Below are 16,839 nucleotides of genomic sequence, written 5' to 3'. Positions count from 1 at the left end.
GGGCATGTCCTTTCATCCTGTCGTAGGTCACTCTTCTCATCTGAAAAATGGGGATAATAACGGGACTGATCCTGGAGTGCCAGCTCTTTAATAATCAAAAACCATAGGAGCGGGAATTCCCTGGCGGTCCAGTGGTTAGGACTCTACTCTCTCACTGCCGTGGGCCCGTGTTCGATCCCTGGTCGGGGAACTAAGATCTTACAAACCGCACGGCACCCCACCCAAGAAAAAAAATAGGAGGAATAGACAGAAATAAATATAGTTGTATTGTTTAGACCAAAGGTCAACAAACTAGTTTTCTGGCAAAATCCAGCCTGGCCTCTGTTTCTATAAATTAAGTTTTATCAGGACACAGCCAGGCCTGTCTGTTTACACACCGTCCATGGCCGCTCTGGCTCTCGGAGGGCAGAGCTGAGTAGTGGAGCTATGGCTGGAGTATTAACCTTCTGGCCCTTTACAGAAAAGGTTTGCTGACAGCTGGTCTAAACAAGGAAATTATGAGCAGTTTTGACCCTTAATGTTTGTATTCCCTATTATTATCTTCTCTCCTCTTTTTGCCTGTTTTCCAAGCAGATGAGGAGAGAGAGGGAAGTAAGAAGGGGCAGACAGAGGAGGCCTTTTAGCATCAATCAGGAACTTTAATGGGAAGGAATGGAAAGCAACGTTGGAGATGGAGGACAGCTGGGGGCTTTGTGAATAGCCGCTCCAGGTGCTTCTCCCTTGCTGGGTCTTCAGGCTCGGGTGTCACGTGGCGTTCATCGCGCTTCTTTCCCAGAACCCCTCCTCCAGGGCTCTTCGCCCCTCCTTCAGATTTGGGCGGCTTCATCCATGACCCAGAAAAGAAGCTGACTGCGGCCAGAGAAGCCGCCCCTGCCTCCAGACCCCCAACCTGGCTGCTGGCTTACGCATCTCCTCCCCGAGATTTGGAGCGTGGGTCACACCGTCAGAAAAGGTAGGAGACAGTCGGGGAATCTGGGGCACTGATTTGTGATACTATCACAGAATAAGTGTGATACTGGGATGGTTACATTTTGAAAGAAGAGTCTTTATCTTTCTAGGAGACATATAGAGATACTGATGGATAGAGTTGAGATTTGCTTCACAATAATCCGGTGCTGGGGGGAAAGTGGATGAAATAAGATCGGCCGTGTACTAATCATTGTTGCTAACATGGGTCATGGCGCGTGGGGCGTTCCTTACACCAATCTCTCCATTTTTGAGTACGTTTAAAAATTTCCATTATACAAGGTAAAAACCAACACACAGAAACAACCCAAATACCCACTAGACAAGACAATGGGTACATAAATGTCATAGCACAGTGGAAGCTTCTACAACAGTGAAAGTGAATAAACTACAGCTGCATGAAGTAATGTGGATGAATCTTAGCAATATATTATTGAGTAAATAGCAAGTCCCAGAAACATTGATTTATAGCATGATGCTCTTTTATATAAAGTGAAAAACAACTAAAACTAAACTCTCTAAACACACACATGTACACACATTAACATATACATATTTCAGAACACATACGTGATAAAACCATATTTTAACTGTATGTGGATGTATGTATCTATAATTAAAGAGCACATATGTGATTTTAAGGGTTTAAAAGCACCTATATTTTAAGAAAGCAGGAGAATGAGAAACCGAAGTTTCAGTACAGTGAATTCATCAGGTGATAGGTGGGACCAGGGTTGAGAAGATTGAGGAAGATGTAAGTTTCCTCAGGTTCTGGATCTCATGTTGGGTGGTGGATTATTATTTTTATCAAACATTAAGAAACAGGGCCACTTAACAGTATGTGTATTGAACCAAGGATTCTGATAAATCTAATTCCGTGCGCCCAAGTCCAAATTAAACAACAAAAAGAAACAAGATGTTTCCTTAATGTGGCTGATCTCATCCATTTTATGTTGATTCTATTGGTTTAACTTTCTGAAGGTGAATTTTTTCACCTCCTCCTACAAAATTGAGGGGTGGGTATGGGCAGTAAATAGCATCTTTGTTGCCCATAGGAAACACAATCCCGATGTCATCATATACCACCTGCCCAAGAACTGACTGAGGACGACAGTGGACACCAAGAGCAGGTACCAACAATAATTTATGCACGAAAAACTAAATTTGATGTCTCAAGTATTTCATACGCGATAGGAACAGATGGGTGCTTCTCGGAGAAGGTGGGCTTGTCTATCTACAGTGAGACCTTTCAGGGCAGGAGCATTCTTGCTCACTGATGTGTCTCCAGCACCTAGAGGTACCTAGGAAGTGCCTGCTGAGGTGGTGGATAAATTGTGTGTTACTTGGGTCTTTGGGGACTCGCCAGCCTGTGTGAACAAATGGGACACCATTTGTGGGACCTTTCAAGTTTCCCTTTCCTGCCCCTCCTCCCAGACTCTCACTGGTCATTTCCATGACTCCAGCCAGGAGCTCACTCGGACACAACACGGGCCTCGTGCTTTTGTGGTTGCTTTCCTGTTCTTGTCATCCCACCATCCCCAGTGGCATCTGCCACCCATGCCGTCTCTTCAGGGCTCCTCGTTACAACTGCTGTCACCCTACCCCGTGTCCCAGGGTGTCTGGGGGACAAGCAGCCCAGCTGCCACCCTGGGCAGGAGCCGCCTTATACACTCACAGGAACGCCCCTTCTGTGGCTCACGTGGTCAGCCAGGCATCACGGTGGTGATGGTGGTGGACCACCAGCCTCTCTCCCTCGGGCCAGCCCCGGAGCTGCCCTCCTCCTCCCTGGCATGCCTGTGGAAACCACTTCCTCCTTCCTCTGCAGACCGAGCAAAGCAAAGCAAACCCTCCTGCAGAGAAACTCCCAGAGGTGCTGCCCGCTGGTTCTTTAGAAATGGCGCAGCCTACAGCTTCCAGGTCCCGAGGATGCCCAGGAGTTGGGCTGTGCGGGGCCGGGAGCTGCTCACACAGCAGCAGGGACTCCGGGAGAGAAAGGGACAGTGTCAGGGCCTGATTTAGGTGCAGTGTCAGTGCCTTAGTTAGGGACAGTGTCAGGACCTTAGTTACGCCTAGCGTCAGAGCCTTTGTTAGGTATCGTGTCAGGGCCTGAGTGTGGGCCTTGAGATGTGGGAGAGAGAGAAAAAAAAGCAAGAATGGAGAAGAAGAAACCGACTTTTAAACATCTACAATGTGCAAGATTTTCTACGTTTTACCCAATTTAATCCTCGAAAAGAAATCTACAAGGTGAATATTGTGAGCCACGTTCGAGAGATGAGGAAACCGAGGCTCACTGAGGGTGAATATTACTTCACAGAGAAGGTGGCTTCCACGTGCAGCCACAGAGGGTTTTCTAACACCGAATCCTGGAACTGAGAGCAGCTGGAGAACAGCTGACCCAAGCTGGGAGCGAGTCCTTTGCAAGAACCCAGGAAGAAGGAGCAGAGCAAATATTTGCTTTCCGGAGGGCAGCCTGACTACCGAGCTGAGCTACATGTGTCCAGTTCCCTCCAGACTCATCAGAGAAACACCTGGAATCCGTGAGGGGGCAAGAGGGACTAATGGGGGTCCCTCCACGCGGAAGGAAGCACCAGAAATGGTACCCAAGTGATCCTGTCACCTACGGTATTCCCTAGGGTTTGTTCTCTTGGCCTGTGAGACTCCAGCAGGGACACTGCTTGTCCCACTAGGATGGGGGTGAGCAGCCCACCCATACAGTCCCACTCAACCTTTCTGGGGCTGCTCACCCAGGAAATACAGGTGCACTTTCTGGATCTTTCTGAGCCTGCTGTTGGGCAATGTAGATTTAGCCTCCAGGAGGCTCAGAAATGATTAAGGACAGTATGTGAATTAAATTAGCTGCAAAACTATGCTCTACTCAAGGCTGGAAGTTCACCTGGTTTATGTCCTGTCCCAAAGCACCATTTTTTTAAAAAATTTATTTATTTATTTTTGGCTGCATTGGTCTTCATTGCTGTGCACTGGCTTTTCTCTAGTTGCGGTGAGCCGGGGCTACTCTTCGTTGCAGAGCACAGGCTCTAGGCGCGCGGGCTTCAGTAGTAGCAGCACACAGGCTCAGTAGTTGTGGTGCATGGGCTTAGTTGCTCTGCGGCATGTGGGATCTTCCTGGACCAGGGCTCGAACCCGTGTCCCCTGCATTGGCAGGTGGATTCTTAACCACTGTGCCACCAGGGAAGTCCCCAAAGCACCATTTTAAAATGTAGGTTTTATTATTATTCGGGTGTGGTGAAGCCAACAGATAAGGAGATGACTGTTTACTGGAAAGATGGTGTGTTACAGATCCCAAGAGAAGGGGCGTGCCGTGCCATGTAGGGCCACACAGGGAAGCACCAGGGTGGGTCAGGAGCGAGGGGAAAGCACAGCCTTTATTGTGGCTTCTGTGGAAGGAATGGGAGAGGCACGGGAGGTGGGCTTAGCACTGGCTCGTTTGAATCATTCCAGTGGGCTCTGGGGCATGGGGCCTGTCCCTGGTGGTCTGGTGACTGGCTTAGGGCAGATGGAGAGTGGCCCAGAGTGTGGGAGCTGATAAAGGAGGTGGTTGGGGTGTGGACAGATTTGTTTGCATTTGAAAAGCATGTTCTGGGAACTGGCTAGCCTGGGGAGGGAAATTTCCTGCAGGGCCACCAAGGCCTGACTGTCAAAGCCTCAGAAACAAGTGGTTCATACAGTTATGCCCAGCTTATCTGACATAGCTCATCATACAATCGGCAAGGAAATCAAATGGCCAAAAATAAAGAGCCAACAAAATAGGCTCCCAATTTTATATGTTTTTCAAGGAGATTATCAAATATCCTTTATTTATTTTTTCAGTTTTAATTTTTTTTATTTACGTAGAGTTGATTCACAATGTTGTGTTAATTTCTGCTGTACAGCAAAGTGATTCTCTTATACATATATATACATTCTCTTTTTAAAATATTCTTTTCCATTATGGTTTGTCATAGGATATTGAATATAGTCTGTGCCATACAGTAGGACCTTGCTGTTTATCCATCCCATATATAAAATCCTACATTTGCTAACCCCAAACTCCCACTCCATTCCTTCCCCACACCCCTCCCCCTTGGCAACTGCAAGTCTGTTCTCTATGTCTGTGAACCTGCGTCTGTTTTGTAGATAAGTTCATTTGTGTCATATTTGAGATTCTACAAATAAGTGCTATCATATGGTATTTGTCTTTATCACTTCACTTAATATGATCATCTCTAGTTGCATCCAGTGTTGCTTTACATGGCATTATTTCATTTTTTTTATGTCTGAGTAGTATTCCATTTTGTATATACACAACATCTTCTTTATCCATTCCTCTGTTGATGGACATTTAGGTTGTTTCCATGCTGTGGCTATTGTGAATAGTGCTGCTATGAACATAGGGGTGCATGTGTCTTTTTGAATTATAGTTTTGTCTGGATACATGCCCAGGAGTGGGATTGCTGGATCATATGGTTCAAATATCCTTTATTAAGAACAGTCGAGGCAGTAAAGCAGTCACCATAAACCTGGCAAACATTAGTGGGAAAGTCAGTGCTGCAGAGAAATGGAGCCTTGTGTTTGTGGTCTTGGCAGTATCCAAAAAAAAAAATAAAATAAAATAAAATAAAATATTATTCCGTAGCCCAAATTTGATTTTCAGCCCTTTCCCATTGTCAAGCTCCTAAGGAGACATTAAAGTTCAAAGATTAAATTATTTTGCCCTTGTAAGTTCAAGTACAAAGAAACCAAACTTCAAAAATGTTGAAATTAAGGTCTGAGTTTCCTCCTCCTCAATTCCTTCCTGCTCAGTCCCAGCAAGGAGACTGCTCTGTCCAGGGCAGGAGACTGCAGTCAAGGCCGTCTTGTCTTCTGCAGGGAAGGGTGTGGCTCCTTGGGCCTTGAACATCGAATTGGCTTCTCACACGCCCCTTAAATCTTGTTAGTACAAGATTATCACAGCCCTGACCCCACCTGCATGGAATTTTAAAATAAGCTGTTCCCTGGCTTCTGGGGCAGATTTCCCAGGCAGGTGCTGCTCCCAGAACCAGGTACTGAGTGTCAGCAGAGCCTCAGGGTTGCCTGGGGGAGAAAGGGAAGAGGGGTGCCGGCACAGAGCTTGGACCCCTGCATCAGCACCCCTGGGAACTCACCAGAAATGACAGAGCTGCTGATGGGAGACAGGCTGGGCCCAGGGCCCCTGGTTCACAAGCCGTCCAGGTGGTTCTGGTACTTGCTCAAGATCTGAGCCCCACTGTGGTTTGTGTAGATTCCACAGCCCGGGAATGTAAATCCTGTTAGGCCAATTATTCCAACAGGCGTGAGTGACAGCACCACGGTGACCATACCTGGGAAATCCCACCTGGGCATCTTAGCTCAGCACCTGGGCATCTTAGCTCAGCATCTGGGTCCTGATGCTTTCCTGAGTAACACAGGCAACTCCAGGGGTAGCCCCCAGACTCCCAGGCTCCGGGCTGTTTTTGGTGACTTTCTTTCCCAGCCAGCGTGTTCATAACTTCTTACCAGGTCTTTTCCCAAGTCGTGTGTTTTGGGCCCTGTCTGGTGACAAACTGTCCCTGGTGTGTTGTCAGCAGGCACAGACAGTCCTGGGCCAGAGCGCCGAGGACCATGGCCTCCTGTGCGGAACTTTCTAGGCCTCTGTACCTTGCCCAAGGGAAGGGCCCTCTCCCAGCCCCACTTCAGCTGCAGGATCACCCTCGGCAGACCGTGGACCTTGCTGGGCCCCCGGGCCCCGTGAGGACGGCCCTCTGACCACGTGCTGGGTGTTTCCTCGGTGTTTGAATGGTCAGGACCCCGTGCAGCATTTCTCCCTCGTACGTGTGGTTCTGACGTGGAGGGATCTGCTTCGAGCGTGTGGACCCGGCTTGGCGGCTCACAGGGACCATCTGGAGAGATGGTAGGCCATGCTGCTGCCCTTTGACCTCACCACGCAGGTCCCACTGCCAAAGTCAGGGCTTCCGGGGCCTCCGAGGCCCTGCCGGTGATTCTAACGGGGGCCCAGCTGGAGCCCTGGTTTAAGCTCTCTTGTTTTCTAGTGACTTTTTTTTTTTTTCTAGACAAAGTGCTTTTTTTTGACCAACCAAACATAGAAAACGGAAAGGCACTGAAAGCCTTCCTTCATTTAACTTTCTTTTGCTTTCCAGGCCTGGCACTCATTCATTTATTCACTCACTCATTCATTCATCATCCTGGCAAACTCCTGTAGATCCTGGTCTCGTTTGGCTCTTCCGCGGAGAGAGCTATAACCTCGGTCGCTTTGGGCTTGTAGGAAGCCCCCTGCCCACCTTCTCTCTCTGACTGGACCATCCCACTGCGTGCTCTCCGTCTGACACCTACCAAAGGCCGGACTTGGTACACTGTCCTCATGGCCCCGTTTTCTGTGCCACGTCTATGCGGTTCCTTCCTTTATTACTGTCACATGTGCCACAGTCTCACTGCTTCCTTAGGCCTCACTTACCTCCCAAGTTTATGCCCACCTTGACAGTGTCCTAGCCCAGGACGTGGTCCTTCCGGCTTCCCTTCCTCCAGGCTGGCCCCCTTGTAGCGCATCCCTAACAGAACCACGGCACTCCCCTGCTTTACACTTTCGAATGGCAGCTATTGCCCACTGGCTAGAGTCCAAACTAAGAGGCCTTTCCCAGCCTGCTTCTTGATCTCACTTATTTTGTCTACTTCTGTCTTTCACTGTAAGGTAGGCTCCGTAAGGGCAGGGCTTTGCATCTGTTTTGTGTGCTGCTATGTCTGCAGCTTCTAGAAGAGAGCTGGGCACACAGCAGGTGCCCGGCAAGTATCTCTGGAGTGGGCGGATGGATGCTGAGCCCCTCTGCTTCATCTCCTGCCATCCTCTCCACCCACCCACCCACCCCCGCCAGCCCGGCCCGGCCCCATGCTGGCCAAACTAAAATGCCCACGTTTCCGTTCAGGCCACTGTTCTCTCTTGGGTCAGGGCCTTGGCATGAGCTGCTTCCTGGGTCTGGAAAACCCCTTCCCATCCTGTTCAGTTGGCTGACCCCTCCTGAACCCCCCGAACCTGGCAAGGACACCTCCCCCATGTGCCCCGATGGACACCAGCAGCCATCGTGGTTGTCATTTATCGATGACAGGCCAGGCTCTTCCTAAGTAATTTTTCAGATGTGATCTCATTCCTTCTCCTGAACCTATGCACCAGGTGTTACTGATACCCCTCATTTACATGTGGGGACACTGACGCTTGATCAGCTTGGGTCCCTTGCCGGGTCACTTGGGTTACAGAGGCAGCAGGGGGCAGAGGTGGGATTCCAGCCCCGTTGTCTAGCTCAGATGCCACGTCCCGAGCCCCGGGACTCGCTCTTCTCAGGGCACTGAAGTTGTCTGTGTCCTTTAATGGATCCTAAACTCCTTGAGGGTGGGGTCCTTTTTTTTCTTTTTTAAAGATTTTTTTTTTTTTGGATGTGGACCATTTTTAAAGTCTTTGTTGAATTTGTTACAGTATTGCTTCTGTTTTATGTTTTGGTTTTTTGGCCATGAGGCATGTGGGATCTTAGCTCCCCAACAAGGGATTGAACCTGCACCCCCTGCATTGGAAGGCGAAGTCCTAACCTCTGGACCACTAGGGAAGTCCCCGAAGTTGGGATCTTTACCTTGTACACCTTGGCTTTGTCCCGACGACTTATGCTTAGCACACATTAAGCATCAACTAGATACTTGATGAATGAATGAGTGTACGAATGAGCAAAGGACAGTGTGAGGGGTCTGGGCACATGAAGACGAGGAAAGCAAAGCCTCCATTCCCACCCCACCTCACATCCATCCTGGAAGCTCACCACCGATTCCTGGAGTGTCCAGAAATCAGCTCTTCCCCAAGGGCCCGTTTATCTAGCTGTCCCTGGGTGTACCTGGATGCTTCAAATGAATCCATCGTCATAAATGATACTTAGAAAGCAGAGGTCTGCAGATTTCCTGACATCAAAGACATCGAATGAATGAATGAACGGATTATGCTGGCTGCTTGCTCTTCACGGGAGATGGTTTATTCTGAGTGCTAACAAGGAGGTTTTTCTGTGTGATCGAAAGAGAAGATTGGAATCTGATTCCAGGAATCACTCCCTCCTGAACTCAGAGGTCAGAGATGCTCTTTCTGGAAGGGCTAACACAGCCAGGCTCTGTCCCTTCAGCCCGAGCTCACTGTGAAAAGAACCCTCAAATCCCCCCTTCTGTTTTAGGTTTAACAGATCTTCTGTGTGAGTAGGGAGGGTGACTTTCTGAGTCCCTGGCAGGGTTCTGAATGTTTTCTGTTCTGTGGACTTAGAGCTTCCTCTTTTAAAGTTCCAGAGAATATCGTTGTCAGACACAGGGTACTTGCTGGACTCTAATAGAAGCCTATGATTAAATTATTTCAGACTCTAATAAAAATATTTTTAGAATAAAGTCCTTCCGGAATTATGTCGAGTGCTGAGCACACAGTTCTTGGTAAATACTTGAAACTGCCAGCTCTTTCTGAGTAGCTTTTGCTCAGCAGGGCACATCCTGAGGAAATTCAGGAGACTTATCTTCAGAGTCAGAAGCTGGGGTTGATTTCAGAAACCTCCTGGAGAGAAGGGATCCTGATGAGATATCTCAGGGGCAGTGCTTTTGGTTTTTGTACATTCTTTCTCCTCTCTTTAAATACAAATTTCCTGTAACACACTTGAAATGACAATCTTTCAGGGAAGAACACTTATCAAGAAGTTGCCCTCAACTTCCCTTTCTTTTTCCCACCAGCCCCTGCACACAGAGCATCGGGTGGCAGAGTAGACCATGAGCCCCTTCATCTCCCCGTGCTCACTGTCGACACTGACTCCCATGTTCCTTAAATTACAATTTTTCTCCAATAGCCCAAAGCACATTCTCTATTTCTTCCTGCTTAGAAGGAATTTATTTTTAAAAAGTCTATCAAACACCCACCATGAGTGAGATGCTGTCCCAGGCGAGGGTCTGGGGGGAGGCACATCAGTGGTGAAATAGCATGTCCTTGCCCACTTGGAGCTTGTGGAACAAGAGTGGGCGTGATACTTTCATAGTTTATACCTGCTCCTGCAGGCCACACAAGCCCCAGTGCCACTGGCACACGGGGACAGATGAATGGCAACTAAAAGTCTTCTGTAGCTCTAGATCTGTATCAGTTAGGGATGCCTTTGCTTTGCAAGTAACAGAAAACCCAATAGAGAGTGGTTTAAACAAAAACTGGTGTTTATTCTTCCCCCACGTTGCTAGATGTATAGAGGTTTGGCAGCTCAATGATGTCAGGGTCAGTGACTCTTGAATTTTTGACCTTTCCCCATGGTCACAAAATGACTGCTGGAGTGCCAGACATAGTGCCAACACTGATAACAGCCCAGTTTCCTAAGAAGCTGGTACAGTGTTTCTGTGGGCTGGAAGCAGAATGCTGGCGTGGCAAAACCAAAGAGGGGGTGGTATTCCTTTACTCTCAGCCCTCCGCAGGTATCCCCAGACCTGGATCCGGTGTCCAACCTTCCTTCCTTCAGGGAAACTCCTTTCCCCAATGGGAACATTATTTTGGAGGGGCAGCTAGTCGTCCCTGACTTGGGAAGGTGTGGATCTGGGGTGGATGTTAGCCTCTCCTCGCAGTGCGGTAATCCAGGGAGCTCATGCAGGCAGTTCCCGGGCTGGACTAATGTAGACATGCCTGACGTTCTGGTGAGCAGTGAGCGCATGGTTTAGGCCTTGATGCTGGGACTCTCAGCAAGGAAGGAAGGGAGGGAGGGAGGGAGAAGAAAGGAAGGAAGGCTGGAAGGATGGAAGGAAGGAAGGAAAGAAAGAGAAAGGAAGGAAGGAAAGAAGAAAGAAAGAAAGAAAAAGAAAAGAGAGAAAAGAGAGAAAGAAAGGGAGGGAATCAAAGAAGCAAAAACAGCTAAACTGTACTACAGAGGAGAGCATAGTAGCCACACAATAGGACAGCAGGCTTTGGGAACACAGAGGAGAGAAATGACTTCCAGGGTGGTTGTGTGTGTTGCTTGGTGCGAGGCTAGTAGGATGAGGACAGGGCGTGCGTCACAGAAGAAAGAATATTTAGTTCATTCGTTTATTTATTCATTCATTCAACAGATTTTAGCTTTTCCTTCCTTAGCCAGACATGCCCCCTGCCCTGCAGGCACTTAAGCCTCATGAAGAAGACAGACATAGATCACATGGTGAGTCGGCTAAGACGTAACATTGTGGGAAGTGTAAGGAAGGAGAGAGATGAGGGGCTATAATCGGGGGTGTCACCCAGTCAGGGAGGTCAGAGAAGGCTGTTCAGGGGTGAGTGAGGTTTCGGCAAGCGGGGGAGGGGGAGGCATCCCATCAGAGGAACAGGCTGGCCGGTGAGCGGGGCTGGAGGGCCTTGCTGGGTTGGGGAAGGTGAGTGGCCTGGACCCCGAAGAAGGCGGAGAGTGAGCAGGGATTGGGGCAGCGTACACCAGGCTCTTTGCCAGACATCCTGAACTTGAGTTTATGCTTAGAACAATCCTATAAGGTGAGAACTCCCTTAGTTTTGGTTCCCCTGAAAGTAAATTCTGAGACAAAGTGTCAGTTGCTGGTAGTTTACAGGGGAGGAGATTCCAGGGAGCAGGAGTGAGGAGCCCAGAGAGCGAGAGAGGAATTAAGAAAAAGCCATGCGAAGGGTGAGTTATGGGGGTCACCTGCTGCGGACATGTGGCTCTTGTCCACCAGGGCCTCCTGAGAGGTGTACAGAAGGCCTCCCACAACTTTTTTCTTGAAAGAATGACACAGATCAGGAGTGAGGGCCCATGAGACACCTGCTCCAGGTGTTACATGCATTTTAAAGATGAAGATCAGAAAATATTAGCCTCTAGCCCAAATTTTCACTGCAAATAAATGACAGAGCAGGGGTTTGAACAAGGCGGGCTGTGACTGCAAAACTTATATTTTACCACTGTCCTCTTCACTGTATACTAAAACACATAATTATCAAGGATGCGATGAATTATAATGGATGTTAAGGTCAGTGCTGGTGTGATATTTTTCTTTTTAATTTATTTTTTAAATTGAGGTATAGTTGATTTACAATGTATTAATTTCTGTTGTACAGCAAAGTGATTCAACTATACATACATACAAATATATATATATATGTACGCGTTCTTTTTTAAAATATTCTTTTCCATTACGGTTTGTCATAGGATAGTGAGTATAGTTCTCTGTGGCTATGATATTTTTCCGTCATTAATCTCTCCAGGCCTAGCAGTGGTGCTGAATTTCTGGTGCTGCTACAGTACCTACAGAAGGGGTATCACCACCCTGGGTGGTAGTGAGGGGTGACGTCACATGATCTACAGAGCAAACTAACCGGCCCGTGAGCATTTAACCCAAGCATAAAATAGTGAAAGGGGTGTCAGTAGGGTCTCTGGTAGGTTAAAGATGGTCGCAAATTCTTTGCTACTTCTCCCAACAAGAGGAGGCATTGAAATCTCCTCCCCTACACCTGGTCTGGTCTTAGTGACTGACTTGACCGGTAGAATGAGGCAGAAGTGACTTTCTGGGAGCCCCAAGACTTGCTCAGGGGGATCCCTGCCACTAGCAGGGGGTGCTGCTTGGATGGGACACTTGCTCTTGGAGCCCTGAGCTGCCATGTGAGCTGTCTAGCTACTCTGAGGCCGCCTTGCTGGAGAGGCCCCAGGTGAGTGGTCCTGGTGAGATGGACAGGCTCTAGGTGAGAGTTTCAGCCGGGTCCAGCTGTCCAATGTCTCTGCCAAGGTGCCAGACGTGGTAGAGACCCAGCAGACCAGGCAACCTTCGGCTGGTACCACCAAGTAGGCTCCGTTGATGCCACATGGGAAGAATGAATCACCCAGCTTCTCATGCTCCTGACCTACAAAACTGAGCTAAAATAACATACTTGGTATTTTAAGTTTTTGTTGCTCAGCCAGAGATAACTGGAACATGACCTCTACTTTCTATTTCCTGTAGTCACTGCAATCTTACTCTTCTTAGAAGGATATGTACCATCTTTAAATGGCAGGTTGAAATTCAGCTATTTGGACTACGTTCTAATCTATACACCTGTAGAAGTCAATGGGGGAATTTGGGTATCTCTCTCTCTTTCTCTCTGTGATTCATGTGTGGAATTCTGGATCAAGCATCTGTGAACATGCCCCAAGGGGGTGAAAGCACTTTCCATTCTCAGCTCTGAATTGTAAGTGGCGGACATGAGTCTTGGGAGCCAATATGGAAACACAAGCATGCAAAGCAGTAGAAACTCCACAGTGTGAGGAGGCTTCCCTGAACACGTGTAAGTAAAGCAATGATGACGAACGTGCTTTCTGAGAGAAAGCGTAGTGAGTCCCCTACACACGCATGAGTTCCATTCCAAGAGTGCATTTGTAAGCCTAATTTGTTCGTTAAGTCCAGCAAAGTTGGCCTAGGTACCCAACCAACACAATCGACTATATAGTACTGTATTGTAATAGGTTTCTAATACTTTTCCACAAATAATACATAGAAAACAAACAAAAAATAAAACATTTTTAATCTCACAGTACAGTATCTTGAAAAGTACAGTAGTCCAGTACAGCAGCTGGCATCCAGGGGCTGGCATCGAGTGAACAGGCAAGAAGAATTACTGACTGGAGGAGGGAGAGGAGGTGGGAGATGGTAGAGCTGAAAGATTGTCAGCAACAGGAGACGGAGGGCAAGCTGCAATTTCACTCACGCCTGATGTCGATGGCACAGGTTCTGGTTCCTTGCTGGATTCAAGTCTATCTATCCTCTTGCTTCCGGACACCCTGGGCTTGAAATAAAGATACTGTATTCTGTACAGTACTGTACAGTAAAGTACACAAAAGCACAACCACTTGTAGAGGATGGACGCACGTGACAATGTACACCAGACACGTGAACTAACTTACGTGATTGGACATGTGAACGCATGTTTGCATCTTTGAAAGTTTGCAACTTGAAGGTTCGTATGTAGGGGACTTACTGTAATGCAGAAAGTAGAAAATAAAACTTGGGGAGATGCCCACAGTTAAAGAGACCAGGAGTCAGAGGAGACCTAGCTGAGAGTTGGTTTGCAGAGTTCATGTCACAGCCAGAGGAGAATGCCAGCAGAAAGCACTGGTGTCCTGTGCCACAGGGAAATCTGGGAGGCTGGGGTTCAGATACCCTCCTCACAGCTCCTTGTGACCTCAGCTAAGTATCTATTTTTGGAAAACAGACATCTTCTTTCACTAACTGTGTGAGTAATTTAGTGAGGTTTCCCACCTCTTTGGGGGCCAAGGCATGACATGGTCTTATTTATTTTTTCAGAGACCACAGCCAGCTATGTCCTGAGCAGCTCCTTTCCCACTGGGTAGGGATCTCCCTAAAGACTGCAGCCATTCCATAACTTTCCAATAATGCTGGGTTATTGGGAGAGTCAGGTTCTGATTTCTAAGACTTTGTCTTGTTCATGTAAATATTTTAATCTCATGATATATTTCTACCTTTTACCCACTCTTGTGAGTCTGTGTGTGTAAGTATTGGTATGTATGTGTATGAGTGTGTGTTGTGAAGAGTTTGTGTTGTGTATGTGTGTATTTGTATGTGTATGAGTGCGTGTTGCGTGTTGTGTGTGTTGTGTGTATGTGTTGTGTGCGTGTGTGTCGTGTGCTTGCGTATATGGCTGAGTCTGTCATCTCACACCGGGCTGGTTTGTTTCCCTTGAACTCCCCTCTCTGGGCTGGTTGGGGCTGATTGGAGAGACAGCAGAGCCCTCTAGGGGTCCAAGGGTGGTTGCCTCTGGCCAGGCTGCTGTCCTGTTTCTACTGGCTGTCACCGCTTTCCCATCTTGCCCTGAACTGGCCTGGGGTCCTTATGGTGCTTTCTGCCAAGTGCTAGCCATCTGGAAGTGGGAGACAGAGGGCACTGGTTGGTTTCTCAAGGGTCCTGGGGAGGGTGGTCTCATTCTACATCCCCTCCGCATGGTTTTTCTGATCATGTTAATATCCCCAGCACCTTGATCTTTTCTGGCGGAAGATGCTTAACCCTCTGGACCACCTTCCCGTAGCCTGCCTCCCACTAAAGGGAGAAGAAGCCTTTTCCTGAGCCCTTAGTAAGTTCCAGCCATCCTGACTGTTGAATGCTTGAAGCTCCAGCCCTTTCCTGAACGTTACCTAATCAAATCCCCTCGACCGTGGAGGGAACAGAGGCTGAGAAGGGGAAGGACGGCCCAGGCCACACCCCCAGTCAGCGTCCTCGCTGGGGCTTCCCCCGAGTGCTCTGCCTTCTGGCCTAGTGTTTATTTGCTATACCACATACACATGTCCACAGTCAATCATCTGTGCTTCTGAGAACCTCCTTGAGTCTCATCCCGTCTTTTTAAAGATGTGGTAACCCAAAGTTCACACAATTCGCAAATACGGCTGAAATTCGGTTTTGTGTTAACACAGGACGACAGCTCCTTTTGACACGGTGGCTTCCTTGTCCTCTGCCTCGGTGGGACAATGGGTGGATGTCACCAAGAAGTGGTGACACAGTCACATCTCTCCTTGTGGTTATAATGAATCAGTTGGGCATGTCGATCTTATAAAAGTAGTATAGGTGACTTTTCTGGAAGTCATTTTAGGGAGAAGTGTGATCATAAAATACTCCCAGAGAACTACAGCTGTAATTTCTGGCCCTACGACTCATACCTTTGGTGGACCTTCTTGGAGTTTATCGGCTTGCCATTTGATGACCCGGAAGAGTTCAGAGTCATCTGCCAAGCTGGAGATGTCTCCGTGAACTCCCTCATTTTAGACCACGTAGAAGTATTCATTTGTCTTGAAAGTTGGTTTTGGCCCCCAGGTTTCCCGTCTAGACTTGCTCAATGTTGGCTCTTCTACTGACTGTATTTTGAAATCATCAGGTTAGATCTGGGGCAGGTCTGAAGTAGGACCAGAATCCAGGGGGAAGGATGACTTCCAGACCAAGTAGTTTATCAGAAGCTGGGATTCCCACCCAGGCAGGTTAAGACCGGGCACAGTAAGCATATAGAAGGTAATTTACGTCAGATTTACTCAACAGACGAGAACATACTGGGGGTGTCCCCTGATGGTTGACAGGGACAAAGACGATGAAATGGATATTTAAATATCATTAAGGGAATATCTGGGAGTCATTCAGGAAGAGGTGGCACCTACTAAAATACCAAAGTTTCAAGTAGGGTCTGAGTTAATCTTTCCACATCAGTAAGTACATATCTACAAGGTAATATTTTTTGGTGGGGTAAATTATTAATTTTTTTTTTTAATTAATAGTTACTTTATTTATTTATTTTTGGCTGTGTTGGGTCTTCGTTTCTGTGCGAGGGCTTTCTCTAGTTGCGGCAAGCGGGGGCCACTCTTCATCCCGGTGCGCGGGCCTCTCACTATCGCGGCCTCTCTTGTTGCGGGGCACAGGCTCCAGACGCGCAGGCTCAGTAGGTGTGGCTCACGGGCCCAGTTGCTCCGCGGCATGTGGGATCTCCCCAGACCAGGGCTCGAACCTGTGCCCCCTGCATTGGCAGGCAGATTCTCAACCACTGTGCCACCAGGGAAGCCCTAAATTAATTTTTAATAGTTTGGAATTTAGGTATGCTGTAAAATTGTGGCATACTACGGTCTTAAATAAACCAAACTTTCCTGTGGGGATAAAAAATTTCAGAGTAATCCCAAGTCCTGGGATCCCATAGTCTGTCAAGATAATTTTTAATGGTATGAATGATACTCCTTTGTGTCACTATACTGAAAACTATTTAACCAATCCCTGTCGTAGGGTGTTAAGTTGTCTCTCGTTTTTAATTATTATGAACAACGCCACAGTAAACATTCTTGCCTCTTCCAACACCTATCTAATTGTTTCCTTATGGAAAATTCCCAGAAATGAAGC

Source organism: Balaenoptera ricei, chromosome 13, assembly GCF_028023285.1.
Source record: "Balaenoptera ricei isolate mBalRic1 chromosome 13, mBalRic1.hap2, whole genome shotgun sequence".
NCBI classification, from domain to species: Eukaryota; Metazoa; Chordata; class Mammalia; order Artiodactyla; family Balaenopteridae; genus Balaenoptera; species Balaenoptera ricei.
This window is presented reverse-complemented; position numbering follows the sequence as displayed.